Genomic DNA, 23,757 nt, shown 5'->3' on the forward strand with positions numbered 1-23,757 from the left:
CTTAACCAACTGAGCCACCCATAAGTACTGCATACTTCCAATTATGTTTAGCCTTCAAAGTAGGGTCAATACTAATGTGTGTTTGAAAGGCTTTGTACCTTCTTTCCAGTAAGTAAATATCAATCAAAGTAAATAAGTATCAAGTTACAGTGAAAATTACCTTTAGAAATTGTTTAATTTTTGCTCTATTTTTACTTAACTGTATCATACAGGTAGGTAAAAACACTGCGCTTGCTATGCAAACATAGGTTCAAAACAAATCTAGGCTACCTTTCAACCAGATTGCTGTTCCTAAGTGGGTTGCTCTCTACTTCTTAGGTAGGTTTTAATAGACTAGTGTAACAGTAGTAGAAACCGTAAAAAGAAGTGTCTTGTCTAAGAACTCTCAGCCAATAATGGCTAAGGTTGATATTCTAAACTCTGTCTTTATTGCCACACTATTTAGTCTTCTTTCTTTTACAATAACTTGTAATGATACAAGTAATAGGAAGTAATATTAATATTTTTTAAAATATTCTAAAAATAAACTATAAACTGAAGGAAGCATAACTTTTTCTTCCCCACTTCACAAAGAACAGAACTTTCAAACATTAAGGTTAGTAATCTGTCTAAATTCTTCCTACTATCCAGTTATATTTAATATTAGTATAGCCTTATAAATACTAGTGATAAAGGGTAGGTGGAAGAAAGGCAGGCAGGGACAAAGGGGCCCCTCCACCATAAGAGGGAACCACATTTTTCTTGTTTTAAAAAGATCATATTTATTTATTTGAGACAGAACATGAGAGGGGGGAAGTTTGGAGGGAAAAGCAGACTCCCCACTGAGCAGGGAACCTGATGCAGGACTTGATTCTGGGACTCCAGGATCATGACCTGAGCCAAAGTCAGTCGCTTAACCAACTGAGCCACCCAGGTACCCATGTTGGGAACTACCCTTAAAAAGATTTTACACTACCTGGAAGGATCACTCTACCCTTCTCCATATGATAGATTGATGACAAAAACTGATTAGATGATAGGCACAGGCTAATTAGATTAAAACAGCCTCCAACAAGCCCTTAAAAACCCCTTACATTTAGAAGCTCTAAGGGCAAAAGAAAAAAAAAAAAAGCAAAGAGAAAAGAAAAGAAAAGAGAAAAGAAAAAAAAAGAAAGGAAGGAACGAACTCTGATGGCAACCCTCTAGGGTCCCCTCCCGCTTAGGGAGCTTTGTACTCTATCATTCAATAAACTTTATTATCATTCAGTAAACCCTGCTTTGCTGCCCACCATTCTTCCTCCGGCCTACCTTTTCATTCTTTGAAGTGGGATGACCAAGAACCGTGGGCGCTAATGGAGAAGAAATCTTCTAACGCTAGCACACAACAAAGATGAGATCTTTAAATTCAAATTCAGATGGACTTCAGTGGTTGACATCAGAAAAAATAAGCTTTCAGGGCACCTGGGTGGCTCAGTTGGTTAAGTGTCTGCCTTTGGCTCAAGTCATGATCCTGAAGTTTAAGGATCGAGGCCTGCATTTGGGCCCCTTGCTGGGGGTGGGGGCAGTGCTTCTCCCTCTGACCCTCCCCTGTGACATGCTTTCTCTCACTCTCTCTCTCTCTCAAATAAATAAATAAAATATTTTTAGAAAAAAAGAAAGAGAGAGAGAGAGGAAGGAAGGAAGGAAGGAAGGAAGGAAGACAAAGATAAGCTTTGAGTAGAAATTAAGAAAAAGTTCTCAGCTTCTTAATACTTCTGGCTTATTTTAATCAATTGAATAAAAGTTCACTGAAAACTAGGCTAGGCCCTAGGGACACACTGGTGAACTGGTCTATTTAGGCACTTAGAGAGGCAGAATGCATTGTGCAGTGGATTTCATACCTCATGAGTTGATATGTACAATTGAACCAGAGGTTTTACAAAGCTCTACTTATCTTTACTAAATGAACACATTCTTATGTAATCTATTCTGTTCCATTTCACTTTTTTAAAAAAGCGCTAAATTAAGGGTGCCTGGGTGGCTCAGTCCATTGGGTGTCTGCCTCTGGCTCAGGTTATGATCCCAGATTCCTGGGATTGAGCCCCACATCATGCTCCTCGCTCAGTGAGGAGCCGCCTTCTCCCTCTGCCTGCCATTCCTCCTGTTTGTGCATGTGTGTGTGCTTGCTCTCTCTCTCTGACAAATTAAAAAAAAAAATCTAGGAGTGCCTGGGTGGCTCAGTGGGTTAAGCCTCTGCCTTCAGCTCAGGTCATGACCCCAGGGCCCTGGGATCGAGCCCCCGAATGGGGGGTGGTCCTCTGCTCAGCAGGGAGCCTACTTCCCCTCCTCTCTCTCTGCCTACTTGTAATTTCTGGCTATCAAATAAATAAATGAAATCTTAAAAAAAAAAAACAAACCTTACCTATAGATAAAGAATATGTAGATCAATGAAGACCAGAATCTAATTCACTTAACAGTAACATTATTCATTAAAGAACGGTAACTCGTATTTGATATTTAATGCATCAATTTCTTTAAGTTCATCATTGAAGAGAAAATAATTCTTTTATTTTTTCATTTAGTTGTCAAATATAAACACAAGTAGAAAGAATATTGTAATGAACTCTCATTTACCTATTATCCAACTTTAACAACCACATTTTGCCATTTTTGTTTCGTTTATATACACCCCTGTATTAGTTTTCTATTGCTGCCATAACAAATTCATACAAATTTAGTGACTTTAAACAACACAAATTTATTATTTTACAGTTCTGTAGGTTAGAAGTCCAACATGGGTCTCATTGGGGTAAAATCAAGGTATTGTCAGGGCTATGTTCCCTCATGTAGCCTCTAGGAAGGGACTCCATTTTCTTGTTTGTTCGAGCTTCTAGAGTCTGCCCACATACCTTGGCCAGAGGTCCCTTCCTGCATCTTCAAGGGCAGTGATGGTGGGTTAGGTCCTTCCACATCACATTTCTCTGACTTCCTCTATGGTCAGATCTCCCTTTGCCTCTCTCTTAGGCCTCCATCTTCAAAATACCATTAGATTAGAACCATCTGTGTCCTGTAATCCAGGATAATCTCTCCATCTCAAGATCCTTAATGTAATCACATCTACAAAATCCCTTTTGCCTTTTAAGGCACTAGTTCAAAAGATGAGAACATTTTTAGGGGAACTCTTATTTTCTGCCTACTACAACTTCCAAACACACACACACACACACACACACACACACACACACACACGTTTTTTTCCTGGAATATTTTAAAGTAAATCCTAGAATCACAAAATTTTCCTATAAATACTTAAGTATGTATCTCTTTCTTTTCTTTGTTTTCAGTCTAGCTTCTGGCTTCATATTCAACCACATCATTAAAAGTACCAGGGTGCCTGTGACTCAGTGGGTTAGGCCTCTGCCTTCAGCTCAGGTCATGATCCTGGGGTCCTGGGATCAGGCCCCATATTGGGCTCTCTGCTCAGCGGGGAGCTGCTTACCCCCTCTCTCTGCCTACTTGTGATCTTTCTCTGTCAAAAAAATAGATACAATCTTAAAAAAGTACCAATGACCTATGACATACCTATTAATAAATCCATTGGATGATTTTCAGTCTTCATCTTTCTCTTCCTCCAGCTTCATTTATCCAAATTGAATGGTAGCTAATAGTTAAGAATACACACATACTAGACACTATTCTAAGTGCTTTGCATATGTTAACTTAGTCCTCAAAACAGTGATATAAAATAGAGATGATTATTTCCTCCATTTTCAGATGAGAAAACAGAGACAAAGTAGATAAATGGCTTGTCCAGGATCATACAGTTAGGAAGTGCTAGAACAAAAATTTAAACACAACCAATCTTGCTCTGTAGTTCTCTGTATTTCATATGAAATATGAAATATGAAGCACTATACTATACTGCTTTTCATTTTCCTTAAACTTGTTCAGCAATACTAAAAAGTAGCTTGTGGTGATTTGCTTTTTATAATCCAGTTAATCTGTGTATATGGTAAATCCAGATGGTACAACATTGTTTATTTGGTGGGAAAAAAGTTATACATTACTGAATCCTAATCCCTAAAGTCAGTTCTTTGAACTTTTGACCTGCCACTATAAAACATGAAGATTTAACACACTTACATGAGCCCATCCTCCATTCCCTTTCTATTTTTGATGTTTGTGGGTTTTTTCTGTTGTTTAACTAATATACTTGACTGTTTACTTGAGTATTCTATCAATTTAATTTTTTTTAAATATTTTGTTTGTTTATTTGTCAGAGAGAGCACATACAAGCAGGGGGAACAGCAGGCAGAGGGAGAAGCAGGCAGGAGCCCTAAGTAGGACTCGATCCCAGGACCCAGGACTATTCTATCAAGTTTAGATAGAATCTCTTGTATCCTTGCTCTGTAGAGTAAGAATATATGACCCAACCCTTTGTTCTAGATTCTAGTTTTTGTTTTCTTTGTATTAACATCTTAACCTTTTTTATTGTGAAATAAAGCATACACAGAAAAGTGTCCCCCAAAGGTAAAAATCCACAAATATACAAGTTAATGGGTAAACTGGACAACCATGTAATGGCTACACCAGTTAAGAATTAGAACCCCCAGGTGCACCTGGGTGGCTCAGTTGGTTTGGCATCTAACTCTTGGTTTCAGCTCAGGTTTTGATCTTGGGGTCATGGGAGCAAGCCCATGTGGGGTTCTCTACTCCAAGAGTTGTCTGCTTGAGATTCTTTCTTTCCACCTCTGCCCCTCTCCCCACTTGTGTGCATGACTTCTCTCTCTGTCTCTCTCAAATAAATAAATCTTTTAAGAAAAAAGAATTAGAACCCCCATGTGTCCCTTCCTATACACAGCACTTTTCCCCCTCCCCTAAAGGAGAAAATCACTTTCTTACTTATCTTTATAGTTTATCACCTAATAATGTGTTCCATAGATTTGCCTAGTTTTTTAAACTATATATAAATGAAATCATACTGTAAGTACTATATCATTTTGAATTTCTGAATCATAGAATACATATGTCTTAATCCATTCTAGATATTGCCCAGCCATTTTCCAAACTTTTGTACTAATTTACACTAACACTGGCAGTGTTTGAGAGTATGACATATTATGGATGATATTTTTTCCTTTCATTTACATTGTCAAGAGTGATCATTATTATGTAACCATAATGTCTTCTTTATGCTTTGTTCATAGATTGGTTCTAAAAATTTAAGCATCCATAAACAGCTTTATTTTATGAGTGTGTAGATATTCCTCGCTGCATAAAAATATGGGGTGCTAGGATTGCATTTCCTTCTCTATGGTTTTAGTGTCATTATCCCCTAGAAACAAGATCAAATGGATTCATATTTTATATTCCATCAGTGTAAGATAATCAATAAATTCCCACTACATTTGAGTGAGATTCATATCTACATAGCTACTGATTTTTGTGGTACAATTTCTGTTTTTCCATCAGTTCCTGATTGTTCCTCTTCTCCCTGCCTCCCTGATATCACATTCTCATTGTTCAATTCCTGCCTTTCTGGCCACTTCTCAGTCTACCTCTTTAATTCTTCTTTGCCTAAACATTAACTGTTGATAGAGATACCCAAGACTTTGTCTTCGGTTAGCATATTTCCAAACTGTGCTCCCTAAACCCTTAGAATGTTGGACACTCTTTTAGGGAATCTTTAAGTTCGAGGTCAAAACTATTTTCATAATAATACTAGGATATTATTTGCCTTTTCCCTTGTTGGTATCTGTACAGCTGGCACAAAAGCAATGGTGGATAAATCTGCCAGCAACTCAGCACAAATCAAGCCAATGGCACCAAACCACACTAGCAGTCATTGTATTCTTCTACCACACATTTGTAGTCAAAAAAACAAAAATTGCAAGTTTCACCTAAGAACATCCTTGGTGGAACAATAAAAATTATTAGTATGATTAAAGCTTAACCATGTGAGTCTTTTAATATTCTGTGTGATGAAATAGGAAGTATATATAACTCATTTCTGCTATATATTAAAGTATGATGGTTTTCTTGAAGAAAAGCACTGAGATTGAGTTGTAAGTGGACTAGCTCCTTTCTTCATGGAACTCATTTGTACTTGAAAGAACACCTGACAACAGACCAGGTTTATTCATGCTTAGATAATCTGGCAGACATTTTCCTAGAAATGAATGAAGTGAACCTGTCATGTCAATGGCAACAACTGATGATATTTGTTGCCAGTGATAAAATTCAAGCTATCAAGAGAAAATTGGAATTTGGAAAACATGTAACTACAGCATGAGCTCAACAGCTTCCCAGAGGTTAAAGATACTTTTTTCTGATGAGTGATTTTAATAATATAACTTGATGCTGTGTAATGAAATATGTCAATATTTGGAAGTTCTGCATAACTAAGCCAATATTTTTTCAAATGATTAGAAACATTACCAAATCATACATTGGTAAGACAAAGGATAAGAAAGACTATTGACTTTCTTTTTCTGACTTAAAAAATGTTTTTACTATTATTACATAGTCCTTAAATACCAGCAACTATATTTATCACTATTTAACTGTTTGATTGCAAGACAATCATAAGGTCAGTGAAAATATATTATTTGGAAAATAATTCAGGGTTTCATGAATATTCTGGATCACCACTTGGCAAACTATGGCCCATGGGTCAAATCCTGACCACCCTCTATTTTTATACAGGTGCAAGCTAAGAATGGTTTTTACATTTTTTAAATGGAAGGTTATTTAAAAGGAAGTATTTTTATGACACATAAATGCTATATGAAGTTTGAATTTCAGTTCCATAAATAACTTTTATTGGAATACAGCATGCTCACTCGTTTACATATTGTCTGTGGCCACTTTCCCACCACAAATGTGGGAAACAAAGGCAGAGTTGAGTCATTGTGAGAGGAACCATATGTGGTGCTGTCATCACTTTGTACTATTGCTAAAAGGCAAATATCGAGAGGAATCTAATAGAATTCCATAAATGCTTTCCAAATGGTGATGAATATATTTAATTAAAAGCATTTGCATATAAATAGATATAAATAGATGTAGTACCTGATATGTATGTATGAAAAGACATTGTTAAAGTTGAAATATATAAAATCTCATTACAGGTCAGCATTAACAGATGAGTATTTGGAACAGATTTTTTTTTAAAGATTTTATTTATTTATTTGACAGACAGAGATCACAAGTAGGCAGAGAGACAGGCAGGGGGGAGGGGAGCAGGCTCCCCGCCGAGCAGAGAGCCCGATGTGGGGCTCCATAACAGGACCCTGGGATCATGACCTGAGCGGAAGGCAGAGGCTTTAACCCGCTGAGCCACCCAGGTGCCAGATTTTGATGACAGGTCTAGAGTGTTTTTGACACTAGCCACCAATAATCTGTTAGTTCTCTAATCGTCCTATACCAACTGGGTGTCCAACAATTCAATTCAGTTCTGATACTAACTACCCAGAGTTAGTGTCCAACATCAAAGTTAAAGGACTCATTCCCACAAGTCTGCCCTTACTTTAGACATCATCCACAAGTAGAGTACCCAGGCCACCCACATTTTTGCCCATCCAACTACAAATCAGTCACCACACCCCCTCCTTGGGTTTGAGAAGTTGCTAGAATGATTCCCAGAACTCAGGGAAACACTTTATTTATTCTTACCAGTTTGCTGTAAAGGATACAAATCCAACTCAGGAACAGCCAGATGAAAAAAACGCATAGGATAAACTATGGAGGAGGAGGTACTCAGAGCTTCCCTGCCCCCTCTGGGCATGTCACCCCCCTGGCACCACTGTGTATTTGTGAAAGACTTCTGAATCCCACCATATAGGAGTTTTTCTGGAGGTTTCATCACTTAGACATGATTGATTAAGCCACTGGTCTTTGGTGATCAACTCAACTTCCAGCCCCTCCCTATTGTAATCACTGTACAGTAATGGCCAAACAAGCATTGTACATGTTGCCAAGGTAACCTGCAAGACCATTCTGCTTATCAGCCAAGACAGGGGAGTCCTTGATGACCTTTCAGACCTCAAATTGCTCACCAGTTTCAGAGGGCAAATGGCAGACATGGGGTGAGAGAGGTTCTTCTTGGAGTGTTTGAGCCGAGAGGTGAGCAGAGGGCTCAAACAGGGAGCAAAAGTCCAGGCTTCACAGGAACAGCAACTGCACAAAAGTTTGTCCCCTCTTCTTGAAGGATTTCTCAGGGGTACAAGCAAGGATATGACCAGGCCACCAGTGTGACCCTAGATCATCTGTAAAAGGAAAAATGTTCATCCCGGCTGGGGCTGCACTGCTACATAGCCTTGCCCATCCCTGCAGGCTTTGCCACTGAACTGACTCTCTTTGAGGAATTGAAAACATGACCTTCCTAGCCAGAAAGCTAGAAGGCATCTTTATAAGCACAAAACCAACAACAACTCTGTAACCAGAACTTCAGACTTTAGAGGAAGTGTTTCAGGTGCTGCCTTCTGCGCCTGTCCCTGAGAGGAATTTCTCTCCTCCTGCTCCTCCTTTGACTAAATTAGTGACAAAATTGAGGTGCATGGGAATATAAGTTACAGGGGGCAAGACCTTTAGTGCCTTGCTTACCAAGAGGATTTAGAGACAGACTGTCCAGCTGTCTTCTATTAAGCTTGATATTAAAATGATTTACAAAACTGAAATAATGCACTATTCACTAAAAAAAATTTATTGAATACCAACTTAGTTTTCATTTATTTATGTTTCATTTATTTATGTTAACATTCATTTGTAGGTAAGCAAGGTAGAATGAGATTATACTGGAATAGAGTGAGCCCAAATCCAATCATTGGTATCCTCATAAGAAAAAGGAAATTTGGAAGCAGATACAGAAATGAGAATGCCACATGAAGGAAGCAGAGATGCTGTCACCAGCCAAGGGACAGCAAGGATTGCTTTCCACCACCAGAAGCTAGGAGAGGGGTTTGGGATAAATCCTTCCCTAGAGACTTCAAAACGAACATGGCCTTGTAGACACCTTAATTCTGGACTTCAAGCCTCCAGAACTGTGAGAGAGTTTCTGTTGTTTAAAGCCAGCAGTTTGTGGTGCTTTTTTTTTTTTTTACAGCAATCCTAGGAGTCTAATACAACACACAATGCGTTTATTATCATCATTGTTAAGTTAAATGTATGAAAATATTTTTTTTAGAGTCTTTTTTTTTTTTAAGATTTTATTTATTTATTTGACAGAGAGAGATCACAAGTAGACAGAGAAGCAGGCAGAGAGAGAGGGAAGGAGGCTCCCCGCCAAGCAGAGAGTCCAATGCGGGACTCGATCCCAGGACCGTGAGATCATGACCTGAGCTGAAGGCAGCGGCTTAACCCACTGAGCCACCCAGGCGCCCCAAATGTATGAAAATATTTGTTAAAATTTTAATTTGTGGGGCGCCTGGGTGGCTCAGTGGGTTAAAGCCGCTGCCTTCGGCTCAGGTCATGATCCCAGAGTCCTGGGATCGAGCCCCCGCATCGGGCTCTCTGCACAGCGGGGAGCCTGCTTCCCTTCCTCTCTCTGCCTGACTCTCTGCCTACTTGTGATCTATGTCTGTCAAATAAATAAATCTTTAAAAAAAAATTTAATTTGTAATGTGTTAATATTGATAAATGTATACTCATAAACAAAAGTCCTTTAGGGTTGGGGCATCTGGTGGTTCAGATGATTGAGCGTCTGCCTTAGGCTCAGGTCATGATCCCAGGGGTCCTGGGATCAAGTCCTGCATCAGGCTCCTTTCTCAGCGAGGAGCCTGTTTCTCCCTCTGACTGCTTCTTGCTCTTCTTGCTCTACTTGTGCTCCCTCTCTCTCTCTGACAAATAAATAAAAATATTTTAATTTTTAAAAAAGCTTTTTAGGGTCTTCAAGTTTTAAAAGTACAAACAGTGCTGAGACCAAAAAGTTTGAGAAATATTGTCCTATGTCCTTTTCCTTCCCTCGACTCCTCAAAATCTTAACTGTGCCTGTATTTCAGCTACCATATAAACACCAGTGATTGCAAGTTTTTTCCTTCTGCTCAGACTTCTGAGCAGAAGCTGTGAGCTTCCAATTCATATATCCTACTACCTATTTTTAGACATCTGAAAATCTGTATATACAAGACTAGCCTCTAGATCCATCCTCTCACACTGGTGTTCCAGGGTTCTCTCTTTGAAAGGCACCACTCACTTGTCCCCCATTCCAATCCATTACCAATCCATCACCAGAATGTTCTCTAGAATCCACCCACTCTCTCCATATCCATTACCATCATAACTGTAGCCATCATCATCTCTCACCTGGACCACTCTGATAGCCTTTTAATGGATTCCTTTGCATGGACTGTGGGCTCCCTACAAACTAGTTCTTCTTACTACAGCCAGAGAGCATGAGCTATTTAAAACACATTAAATCATATTCAGTCTCCCCCAACTCCACATTTCTCCACCCCATCCCCACCCACACCGCCTGAAAAAAAAAAAAAAAACTTTTAATGGCTTTCAGTAGCTCTTATCTTAGAGACCAAAATTCTTAGCTACAGGACTATGTATGGTCTAGTTAGAACACTTACCAAAGTATTTTTGGGAGCAAGTTCTACAGGAAAAATATAATTTTTTAGTCAATTTTTTATATAATGCAGTTAAGCCAGTTTCATTTTCATACTAATTTTTAACTAAAATAATTTGGTTGGATCAAATCTTGTCCCTCTTAATTTTATATTGTGAATTTTCTTTGAATATCTTTATTTTGGGACGCCTAGGTGGCTCAGTCTGTTAAGCGTCTGCTTTCTCAGGTCATGATCTTGGGGTCCCGAGATCAAGTCCTGTGTCATTCTCTCCTAAGCAAGGAACCTGTTTCTCCCTCTCTCACTGCCTGCCGCTCTGCCTGCTCGTGCTCTCTCTCTCTGTCTGTGTCAAATAAATAAATAAGATCTTTAAAAAAGCAAAAAACAAAACAAAGAAAAGACCTTTTTTTTTTAAGAAGACCTTTATTTTGACTGATTTTACTAGGTCAAATTTGCAATTCTAAATTTTGTCAAGTTTTTATAAATTCATAAATTTTAAATATCACTTTAGTTGCATTTGATTTCATGTTATGCTGATTAGTTATTTCATAAAATCTGATATTTACTGGGTTGATTTACACTAAAACTTCATTAAGAAAATGTGAGTCTTCATCCATATATATATTTTACCTGTGCAAGTATAACAATCATCAGTTTTGTTTTCTATTATTTATTTCTACAATTAATTTGTTTACTGATTATTAGTATTTGTTCTTTAACTAATGAGCTGTCCACTTCACATAGTTCAGGATTGCTCTATTATCAAAATCCTTTGCCAGTCTCAAAATTCTTTCAATTTCTCGGGAATACAAAAGAACATTCTCAGGGTCATAACATTTTGCTTTGTAAATATGTATCTTTTTTGCTAAGGTTTTTCTTAGTATTATATACTGCTATGCAACCAATTCTGCAACTTGCTTTTTTTTTATCTTGAAATATTAGATTGGTTTGTCCTGGTTTTAGGGAAGCTTTTCGAAAACTAATACATCAGTTTATTTCTCTATTTTATTCACTTCCCAATATATCCGAGTTTTATCTGCTTTAGAAGACAGGTGGCTGAAAACAGTGCAAATGAGCTATAATGGAAAAAGACTTTGCCACCGTTTTATAGGAGAAATATTTATCAGAATTCCATACTGTATGCTAAAATAGTAAATACTTGAAGATGTGTTACATCTGCAACATTCAAAATATATTTTCCAGTTTGGCAAAAGATTTGGCACTGAAGAAGTATTTAGGTATTTTAGGCTAATCATCCCACTCCTAGAAATTTATCATAAGCCATTAATCTCAAAGAAAACAAAATGACAGCATTTTTTTATGTTTGTTTGAAATAATACATGCTATGGTAAAATTTTTAGCAATAAGGTCATTGATAAGTTTAATTTGTTCCTTCCATTCTCACTCCCCTGGTACTCTATAGCCTTCCAATTTTTTCTGTGCATATTTACATATCCATTTTTCCATACTGTTTATAATTTTGATTAATAACTCATTGATATCTTTATTGTAACTCATTGTAAAGGTAAAACTACTGATTTCTAGTCCTAATTGGTTTTGAATATCTAAGTTCTGACATAATATTTTTTTGTGAGGTGAACTCATATATACCCACATCCAGATGGAAGTACCAAAGCATTCTTTTGGTTGTTTTGTTTTGTTTTTGGTTTTTGTTGTTTTTGTTTTTGTTGTTTTTTTTTTTTTTTTAGAAACAAAACATTCTAAACAAGAATAATTTGTTCTTTTGATGCCATTGTTCTCTTGATGCATTCTCTTGATGCCATTTTGTTACTGCTGACAGGATATGACTTTTCTGATCAGGGGAGTTATGCAGATAATGCAGATTATGGTTCTTCTGCAGCAATTGGATCATTTAGCAACTGACAAATGATGGGTACCTGGCTGGCTCAGTCAGCAGAGTATGCAACTCTTGGTCTCACAGTCCTGAGTTCAAGCCCCAGTTGGCTTTTAAGTGGCTTTTTAAGTGGAGCCACCTTAAAAAAGTTTTTTGACAAATGGCTACTGTTGATAAGTCATTCAAACCCATACAGATTTTGTCCACTAACAATATCTTTTTTAATGACTCACAAAACTTTTTAATTATAAAATTGTATTGTATTTTATTTTTTTAAAGATTTTATTTATTTATTTGACATGGAGAGAGAGGTCACAAGTAGGTGGAGAAGCAGGCAGAGAGAGAGGAGGAAGCAGGCTCCCCACTGAGCAGAGAGCCCGATGCAGGGCTCCATCCCAGGACCCTGGGATCATGACCTGAGCCGAAGGCAGAGGCTTTAACCCACTGAGCCACCCAGACACCCCTAAAATTGTGTTTTATAATGGAATTAACATCATTCTATAATTTGTGTTGCAGCACTTGGAGTTTCATGGGAATGAATGATATTCATAGTAAATATATGGGTTCTAAAAAAAAAAAAAGCAAACCTGGAGGCATCACAATTCTGGACTCCCAAGTTATACTACAAAGCTGTAGCAGTCAAAACAGCATGGTACTGGCACAAAAATGGACACAGATCAATAGAACAGAATAGAAAGTCCAGAAATGAACGCCAACTATATAGTCAATTAATCTTCCACAAAGCAGGAAAGAATATCCAATAGGAAAAAGGACAGTCTCTTCAACAAATGGTGTTGGGAAAACTGGACAGCAATATCAAAAGAATGAAACTGCACCACTTTCTTACACCATACACAAAAATAAATTCAAAATGGATGAAATGCCTAATGTGAAACTTGAAGAGAACATAGGCAGTAACCTTTCTGAGTAGCAATATTTTTCTAGGTATATCTCTGGAAGCAAGGGAACAAAAACAAAAATATACTAATAGGGCTTCTTCAAAATGAAAAGCTTCTGCAAAGCAAAGGAAACAATAAACAAACCTAAAAGGCAATATATGGAATGGGAGAAGATATATGCAAATGACTTATTCAATAAAGTATTAGTATCCAAAATATATAAAGAATTGATAAATCTCAACACCCCCAAAACAAACCAAGTTTAAGATGGACCAAAGACATGAATAGACATTTTTTCAAAGAAGACATAAAAATGGCCAACAGACACATGAAAAGATACTCAAAATCCTTGATCATCAGAGAAATGCAAATCAAAACTACAATTAGATACCACTTCACACCTGTTAGGATGGATAAAATCAACAATACAAGAAACAACAGGACTGGCAAGGATGTGGAGAAAGGGAAACCCTCTTGTGCTCTTGGTGGGAATTACAGCTGGTGCAGCTGTCTACTCTGGAAAACAGTATGGGAGGTCCTCAAAAAGTTAAAAATAGAGCTATCCTAGAACCCAGCTATTGCACTACTGGGTATTTACCCAAAGAATACAAAAATGCTAATTCAAAGGGATACATATATCCCAATGTTTATAGTAGCACAATCTACAATAGCCAAGATACAGAAGCAGCCCAAGTGTCCATTGATTGAAGAATGGTTGAAGATGTGGGGTGTGTGTGTATATGTGTATACATATATGCATATGTGTATACTATATACACGTGTGTATATTGTGGAATATTATTCAGCTACAAAAAGATGAAATCTTCCTATTTGCAACAACCTGGATGGAGCTAGAAAGTATTATGCTAAGCGAAATAAGTCAGAGAACAACAAATACCATATGATTTCATTCATGTGGAATTTAAGAAACAAAACAAGTAAGCAAAGGGTAAAAAAAAAAAAAAGAGAGGGAGTCAAACCAAGAAACAGACTCTTAGCTATAAAGAACAAACTGAAGATTACTAGTAGGGAGGTGGATGAGGGGATGGATAAAATACATGATGGGGATTAAGGAGAATACTTGTGATGAGCACCAGGTGTCGTATGGAAGTGTTGAATCACTATATTGCATGCCTGAAACTAATGTTACACTGTATGTTAACAAACTGTAATTTAAATAAAACCTTAGCCTGGGTGGCTCAGTCAGTTAAGCATCTGACTCTTGATTTCAGCTCAGGTCTTGATCTCAAGGTTATGAGTTAAGAAACCAAGATCTGTGCATTAGATGTGATACTTGTTACTGGGGTGTCATTGATTCCAGGACCTCTCAGCTGACAGAGAAAGAAAATATATGTATAAATATATACATATTTATATACATAAAAAATATGGGTTTCTAGACATTTTCCATTATCTCCTATTTCTTGGTTATTTATTTGCTGATATAATCTTACCTTTTCACCTGAAATTTTTATGTTTAACTTTTCTAAAAGATCTTAGGAAATATTAAAGGAAATTTTTCCTAGCCATTATTGTTGGATGATTTTTTTAAAAGTTTTTTTTTAAATTTCCTTTTGTTTTGAACAATTTAAAAATAAATATTTTTAGTTTATCATCTGTCAGTTAAAATCTAAGTAAGAAATACAGGAAGATCAGATATAAGTCTTTAGTCAATTGAGAAAAATATATAGGGTGAAATCATACTATCTTAGAGTATCTCTTTAAATGAGTATGATTAGATGTTACTTTGAGAGTTTTGTCCAAGGACAGTAGTATGCAATTTAAAAACCTCAGTAAAAGTATGGGTATTTCCTGTGAAAGGATATTACTGTACTATAACTGGCTTATTTCACTTAGTTTTTTCCAAGTTTCATCCATGTCATAGCACGTGTCAGAATTTCATTCCTTTTTCTTTCTTTCTTTTTTTGTGAGATTTTGTTTATTTATTTGAGATAGGGAGTGAGTGGGAGGGAGAGAGAGAGAGAATCTGGAGCAGACTCTGAACTGAGCACAGAGCCCTTCATCAGGCTTGATCCCACAACTGTGACATCATGACCTGAGCCGAAACCGAGAGTCTGACACTTACCCAACTGAGCCACCGAGGTGCCCCAGAATTTCATTCCTTTTTAAAGCTGAATCATATTCCATTATATATAGGTACCACATTTGTTTGTTCATTCATCTATCAGTGAATATTTGGGTTGTTTCCACTTTTGGCTCTTGTAATTAATGTTACTATGAACATTGATATATAAGCTGTAAAAATAATGAAATCTTGCCAATTTTAACAACATGGATGGAGCTAGAGTATATTATACTAAGTGAAATAAGTCAATTAGAGAAAGACAAATACCATATGATTTCATTCATATGTGGAATTTAAGAAACAAAATAAATGAACATATGGTGGAGAGAGAGAGAGGAAAACAAACCATAAGAGACTCCTAACAATAGAGAACACACGGAAGGTTATTGGAGGGAGGAAGGTGGGGGATGGGCTAGATGGGGGGCGGGTATTAGGAGGGCACTTGTTATGATGAGCACTGGGTGTTTTATGTAAGTGATGAACCACTGAATTCTAGTCCTGAAACCAATATTGCACTGTATTTTAGCTAACTAGAATTTAAATAAAAATTTGGGGGGGTGAAAAGAAAAGAATTTTCAAATATACAAGCTTCAAAACCTCCTATTATTCCTTTCTCAGAAAGCAGCAGAGGATGTGCTGCTTCCAAACTACAAAGAAAACCAAGAAAAAGGAAACCAGAGAAATGAGAAAACAGGAGATTCAACATAAGAACTACTACTACTAGAGGAAAGAAGGCTGGAGAGAATTGGGAGAGGTAGGTCACCAGGGTTAAAAGTGGAACTTATATATTATTTGAAAATCTGGCAAAATCATTCTTACATTTTTTGGCTGATCTCTTTACAGAATTTGGAAAAAAGTGAAGTTTTAAGTCCATAGGAAAACAAGCAAAGCAATTAACTACAGAAAAACAACGTGGAATTGTAATACAATATGCTTAGCTCAGCACTGAACAATATTTATTTAGTCATAGTAATATAAATATTATATACTCATTTAACCAAAAATTGTGATATAATTTCATTCTGAAGAAAAAAAACTGTCATTTGTAGCTTATAAGGAATATATTCTCAAATACAGTAACAACATAAATGTCTACAATTGATGTCAAGTATAAGCACATTACTTAGAATTATGGAGGTAAATAGATGAATCAGCTAAAATTATAGAAAAGTTATATTTAAAGAGGATTGGGACTAGGGACAGATGGTAAGGTAGAAGGAGCCTCATGGGACTTTTGATTTTAAAAAGTTAAGCATGGCGCACCTGGATGGTTCAGATGGTTAAGCATCTGCCTTCGGCTCAGGTGATGATCTCCAGGTCCTGGGATCAAGCCCCACGTTGGGATCCGTGCTTAGTGGGGAGTCTGCTTCTCCCTCTCTCTCTGCCCCTTGCCCCTGCTCATGTTCTCTCTCAAAAGAATAAGTAAAATCTTTTTTTTAGAAAAAGTGAATATGGCACAGTGGGTAAAAACATAGCCTGTGGAACTAGAATGCCTGGCTTCGGGTCCCATTTAAAATTGTTTCTAAAAAATAATAATAATAAAAATAAATAAGTAAAATTGTTTCTACCCCATAGGGATGGTTATGAAGAATAAAAGTAAAATGTTAACAATGTGCTAGATGCATAGCATGTTCTATGTGTTGGCTAGTAGTTGTAGTAATACTAATTATTTAAATGTTGTGCAAATACTACATTATTAACTTTTTTTTTTTTTTAAGTAATCTCCATGCCCACTGTGGAGCCCAGTGCTTGGCTTAAACTCACAACTGTGAGATCAAGACCTGAGCAGAGATCAAGAGTTTGACACCTAACCGATTGAAACACCCAGGCGCCCCTTAACGTTGTTAACTTTTTTTTTATTACTATTTTTAAAATTTATTTATTTGCCAGAGAGAGACACAGTGAGAGAGGAAACACAAACAGCAGGAGTGGGAGAGGGAGAAGCAAGCTTCCCAAGAAGGGAGCCCGATGTGGGGCTCGAACCCAGGACCCCAGGATTACAACCTGAGTGGATGGCAGACGTTTAATGACTGAGCCACCCAGGTACCTCCATTGTTAACTTTTAAAAAATTGTTTTGTAAAGAATATTGCAGTCATTCTGAAAAAAAGATAACAAAGTCCTGAACTAAGACTGTGTTAGTGGGTTTGGAAAGGAGATTATTGAAATATTTGGGAAATAATAAGACTGAGGATCTGAGTGAGTAAGAGAGGAGAGTATAAGGGTCAAGGATGTTCCTTTTGTTTGCTTATTTAATGAACTGGATAGGTAGTGGCTACCAAAACCCAAAAATATGAATAAAGAAGAATGGATTGGGAGAAGCTTGGGAAATTCCTGGGTGACAGGCATAATGAGTTCGATTTTGGATATTTTGAATTTTCAGATACCTCTAAGTTGACTTTAAATGTTATTGAATTAAGATATTGATGGAAATTAAGTCAGCAAAGTTAAGCTTAGTAGATAAAGCATAGCTCTCTGGTGTGCATCTCTGTTCTAAAAGTTGTAGTTAATGAGTGTTGAAGAAATTGAGGAATTTATTTTGGGATAGCAAGTGTTAGAACTGGCATGAGTTCCAATAAATGTTAGTATGAAGAACACATTGGGATGCTTAAAACATATAGGGGCATTGTATCCAGTGGTAGAACTGAGAAGAGTAAGACTTTTCCATCAATTTAAAACAAATATTGAAAAATCAGCTTATGGGGGCACCTGGGTGGCTTAGTCAGTTAAGCATCTGCCTTGGCCTCAGGTCATGATCCTAGGGTCCTGGGATGGAGTCCTACATAGGACTCTCTGCTCAGCGGGGAGTCTGCTTCTGCCTCTCCCTCTGCCTGCTTCTCTCCCTGCTTATGCTTTCTCTTTCCCTGTCAAATAAATAAATAAAAATCATAAATAAATAGATAGATAGATAAATACAAATCAGTTTATGTAGAGGAAGCCTGGGTGGCTCAGTTTGTTGAGTGTCTGACTCTTGATCTTGACTCAGGGCTTGATCTCACAACTGTGAGATCAAGCCCTGAGTTCAGTTCTGTGCCGGGTGCAGAGCCTACTTAAAAAAAAGAAAAAAATCAGGGTTGCCTGGGTGGCTTAGTCAGTTAAGTTTCTGCCTTCCTCTCAGGTCAGGATCCCACAGTGCTGGGATCAAGCCCTGCATCGGGCCCTCTGCTTAGCGGTCTCTGCTTCTTCTTTTGCCCCTCACCCCGTTGTGCTCTTTCTCCTCTCTCTTTTTATCAAATAAATAAATAAATAAATAAATAAATAAAATCTTTAAAAAAAACCCAGTTTATATAGGGTGTTAAAAAGTTTAGAAATTAGTGGTGATGGTTGCACAACATTGTGAATGTAATGCCTCTGATCTGCACATTTAAAAATGTTTTACATAAATGGCCAGTTTTATGTTTTATAGTTTTACCACAATTTAAAAAATAATGTAATATACCCAAAACTCTAATATTATATACTTTAAATCAGTGAATTGTATGATGTCTAAATTATATTTTAATAAAGCTGTTAAAAAACCAATCTATGTATACAGCTAAGCCAGAAATTTCTGTACAAGTCAAGTTAAAGGGGACTAGTCTTGTCCTTGAAAACTGTCTTAAGCATTCTATTTGATAGCTTTGTCTCTGGTACTCAGTAAATATTTTTTAAGTGAATCAATAAACAAATGAACAAATAAGTGGACTTAAGTGCAATATATATAAATCTATCTGGCGCCTGGCTATGGGGTTGCAAGTTTGGGTTTGGGAATGTGATAATCATTGTGGTCCCTGTCCTCTTAAAATACAGTCATAACTCCCATATACATTTCTTTGTTTTACAAATACTCTTAAAAAGAAACATGCATTTGGTGATCTTTTCCTTGTCTATTCTGATGAATTCAGTCCAAGGAGAGACAAGATTGCCTACCTTCTGATATGAAAACCTGAAGACCTGGTAGGTATCATGACACAAAGAAAATTACTAGACTAGCCCTCAGAATCATCATTCATTGTGGAGATACAAAAGAATGAATTAAAGACATGACCCTAAAGCAGAAATAAGAGCAAACGCCAGAGAGTCCTGATGATACAGTTCTGTAAGTGACAACAAACCTATCTCTTCTCAACATAGATTTTATGACTGAAAAGGGCTTCCCAGTACATCTCTCAAATTACCAATTTATCTTCTTCTACTTTAAAATCTAAGACAACATTGGTATAAAATGACATCTAGAAAGAAGCCAGTGAAGTAATAAATGCACAAACATATAGTTCCAAGTAAAAAATAAATTTGTATTCCATATTATCATTATCAATTAGCCAATTGTTTTTTGAGTTGTTGATGTGGGAAACAAAGGCAGAAGAAAAATTATTACATTTCCTTACTATTTTCAGCCTGTTGTTCTTAAAGTTCTTAAAGCAGGCAGAGTGACATTCCTCTAGGGACTCAACTGCCTCAGTGTTGATACTTTGCTGAGGGCTAAAGGCAATCTTAGCCCAACCCCCAGGATCCTATAAGTCTACTTTAACAAATAAAAATTCCTTTGGAAACTTCCTTTATCTCTACCCATCCCCCATCCGCCAAGATACAGGTTTGATAATCATCCCCCAAGCATATGACCCACCCCACCAATATATACCAGAAATGTCTCATTACTGAGCTTTTATTAAACAGTAACAAGTGACCTTTCGTAACAATAGCACCCCCCCCCCCAACGCCCTCCTTGGCTGACCAATCCCTTAGGATCCTGGAAACTTTGTTTCCAAAATACCTGGGAGGCTTACACTATCCCTAACCCCCTCCCAACTTGAAAGTGTATTATGGGCTACTCAGCAAGACACCAGTGCAGCTCTTTCTGCCCACAGGTCCTGTCCCCATGCTTTAATTAAACCACTTTTTGCACCAAAGATGTCTCAAGAATTCTTTCTTGGCTGTTGGCTTCAAACCCTAAGGTCTTTCCTACATCATTGTGACTTGGGGAAAGAATGCTTAGCAGGTGAAATTGGTGGTATAGGTTTACAGTTGAACTTAAGTAAAAACTCAGAGTAGGATCAATAATTGTCTTCTGCCTGAGTGTAAGGACTTATGGTCAGATGTCATCTACAGGGCAAGGGAAATGGATCAAAGATTTGAGCTGGGGGCGCCTAGGGCTCAGTGGGCTAAGGCTCTGCCTTTGGCTTAGGTCATGATCCCAGTGTTCTGGGATCCAGCCCCAAATCGGGCTCTGTGCTCTGCAGGGAGCATGCTTCCCCCTCTCTCTCTCTGCCTGCCTCTCTGCCTACTTGTGATCTCTCTCTCTCTCTGTCAAATAAATAAATAAATTAATAAATCTTAAAAAAAAAACAACAACAAAAAAAGATTCGAGTTGGTAAAAAGTGTCTCTAAAACATACAATAATAAAGGCAACTATTTTGTTGACCGAGATGGATGGAAAAGTTGAGGAGTAACTGCTCTGCACATGAGAGGAATGATTTCTAAAGACATGCTTTAACTTTTCAAAGAGCCATGGTTTATGGTTGAAGAAAATAAAGGAAAGAGGTTAGCATTTCTTTGCTCATACTTGTCTCTGCTTTAAGTTGCCAAGATGAGTTAACGTTTAAGATTTAAAGAAGTTCTGCTGCACATAATTACCCAATCCACCCCCAGCTCATCCTATTCTTTCTAACACATGTCTACCCATAACAAAATAGCAGAAGCAAAAGGAACACAGGCCCTCTTGGCTACTTTAATACTTCTGAGGTACTGATAACACCCAGAGTATCAGGAATTCCTTTCCAAAATCTGTGTTGATTTACCGACTTTACATCCTTCCCTTCAACAGCTCGTCCTCTTCCCTTGAGTCCTTTAAAGCACACAGTTCTTAAACCTGGCTGCACATTAGAATCACCTAGGGAGCTTTGAAAATACCAACTGCAAGCCAATTGAATCTGAATCTCTAGGGTAAGAGATTCAGCATAGGTAAGAACACCCACTTACCTATGCTTTTAAAGCTCCCCAGGTGATTCTAATATGTTCCAGGCCTGAGATACAATTAGAGCCTTGGCTTTTTGGTTCTTAAAGTGTAACGCCTGGACAGACAGCAACAGTAACCTAGGAAACTTGTTAGAAATACAAATTCACCAGCCCTGCACCACTTACTGAATCATAAACTCAGGGTAGTAGGGTCTAGAAATTTGTGTTTTAACAAAGTTCCAGGTGATTTCAATGCAAGCTAAAATATGAGTACTACTGACTCTAAATGGGTTTTAAAAATTTTAATGTGTATGTGAACCAGCTTATTCAAATTCTGACTCAGTGAGGTTGGGATGGTGCTTGAGATTCTAAATTTCTAACAAGCTCCCAGAGGATGGTGCCAATCCACTGACCATACTCTGAATAGCAAAGTGCTAGGATACAACTTTATTTCTATTGAATTATCCAGTACAGTAATATAGGAACAGTTACACCTCAGTGAGTCATGGGTTATGCAGAGAATTGACTTTTCATGGTTTAAGTTTATTTATTTATTTATTTTTAAAATTAACACAATCTGGTGAATCTGCACATTAATTCTTTTGGTCCTGAGGAAAATCTGTGTTTTGGTCCAAAAATTTTTAAACTGTTTTCAAAGTTCTTCACGAAATCATTGGTTTCCTAGGATTCTGCCTGTAAGAATAGTCCTAGAATTAAGTTATTCTACTCCTACAAAATGGTCCAAATGTACCTCTATTTCCTTTGTCTCATTTGCCAATATCTTTCCTTTTATTTCCAAACCCAGTTTCTATAGCAGCCTCTGCCCAGCATTCCCATTCTCAGTCCTATAGTTATCTCTAGATTTTTAATTGCTTATAACATTTACTAGCATAAATCTAATTATATCCAAGAATTATATCTAATTATACAGCATTCAGGTAAGATGGACTGTCAGAATGCTGTTTTCCCTGGGATCACACATATTTGTGGGGGAAAGAAATCTGGCTCTTGTTGCAGATACTGAGTACTATTCTGCTAAAGCCTCCCTTCTTTCTGCCTTACTTTATTTGGTTTATAATAAAACGAAGGAGGAATATACACTCAATCCAAGTTTGGATACATTAATCAAATGTGACACATGCATTCTGTATTCAGAATAAATCTTCTTGGATATATGAAATAATTAACTTTTTAAATAGACTTTTATTGTGAAGTATAAAATATTTGGAAATGATTTGAAAACTTTCCAGTTACAGTGTTAATTCAATAATCTTTAGGAGAGAAAGCACCACATTAAAAAATTACATTCATAACAATCTAAAATTCACATGTTAAAATAATAGTAAATACAACATTAGCAAATCATGAAATTCAGAAACTTTTGTAACCACAGATCTAAATCAGGGGTCTCAAACTCAGATGTGTTCAGGGCTAAGTAGGAAACACAAAGTAGTGAAGCAGCCTGATGAAAAAGGGAGTCTAGCAGACTGTGGCAAACTAGAAATGCATGCCCAGTCGAAAGACTTCAAATTCAAACTATTTTGAAATATTATGCACACTAAATAAACAGCTGTGGGCCACACTGGCCGGTATTGACTGCAAGTTTGCAACTGCGGCCTAAATGAATTTTTAGCAGTTTATGTACCCAATTCTCAAAATGGCAGACAGCACTTTTTAAAATACGTATGTTGTCTATCTCTATATATAACATGTTATTTTATATATATAATGTATATACCTTACACTATATATATACATATAAATGTGTATATATAAAGCTTGAGTCACTATTTTGGGATAAGTGGATTAAAAAACTTTAAGAAAAGGTATGTTGCACCTTGATCAATTTAGGAAGTTGTGTGGATAATATTCGTAAAAACATCTGGTTAAGAGATGAAATTTTTAAAACTTCCTTTCATATTTATTTGGGAAAAACTAGTTATACCTAGAAGTTAATTAAAATGAAATAAAATTTCATTCTTTTACCAACAGAAAGTCCTACACCACAGTACATTATTGCTTAGTAAGAAATATTTAGGTAAAAAATAAATGTTGGTTTTACTAAGGTATAATTCAGAAAGCATTCAATCATATTGCCTCCTATATACTAAGAAAATCCTTGTAATTAGTTTGACAATAAGTCTTATTTTATCTTTAAAGGGTATTTTGTTTAAGAATTTTAATACATTTTATACTTTCAGTTAAAAGTAAAGGTTCTAGTCTAAAGATATAAAATGGCTATAGGCCAAATGGCTGTAACCAAATCGATTTGGTTTGCTATGCCAAAGCAGTTTTACAGAATTTACGGTTTTGTATACCATCAATGACTTCATATTAGTGATTTTTTAAAATAGTTTTTTAAGTTAAACTGATGGAGACAGTAATAAAATCTTCTAAAAGAATATGAAGGCACATTATAATTCAAATATCCTTGCTAGACCAGGAATACATATTTTAAA

At 36.7% G+C, this 23,757-nt stretch overlaps 1 long non-coding RNA gene across 2 annotated transcripts in view; it reads left to right on the top strand.

Annotated features, from left to right (window-relative positions):
- LOC116867943 overlaps positions 1-23,757 on the top strand; it is a 70,731-nt gene that overhangs the window by 4,916 nt on the left and 42,058 nt on the right. For both annotated transcript variants that reach the window (XR_004382695.1, XR_004382692.1), the window contains exon 2: positions 15,985-16,120. This is a non-coding gene — a long non-coding RNA (uncharacterized LOC116867943). The remainder of the gene's footprint in view (positions 1-15,984; positions 16,121-23,757) is intronic.

This window comes from Lontra canadensis, unplaced genomic scaffold (genome assembly GCF_010015895.1).
Source record: "Lontra canadensis isolate GAN:19392208 unplaced genomic scaffold, GSC_riverotter_1.0 scaffold1, whole genome shotgun sequence".
NCBI lineage: Eukaryota > Metazoa > Chordata > Mammalia > Carnivora > Mustelidae > Lontra > Lontra canadensis.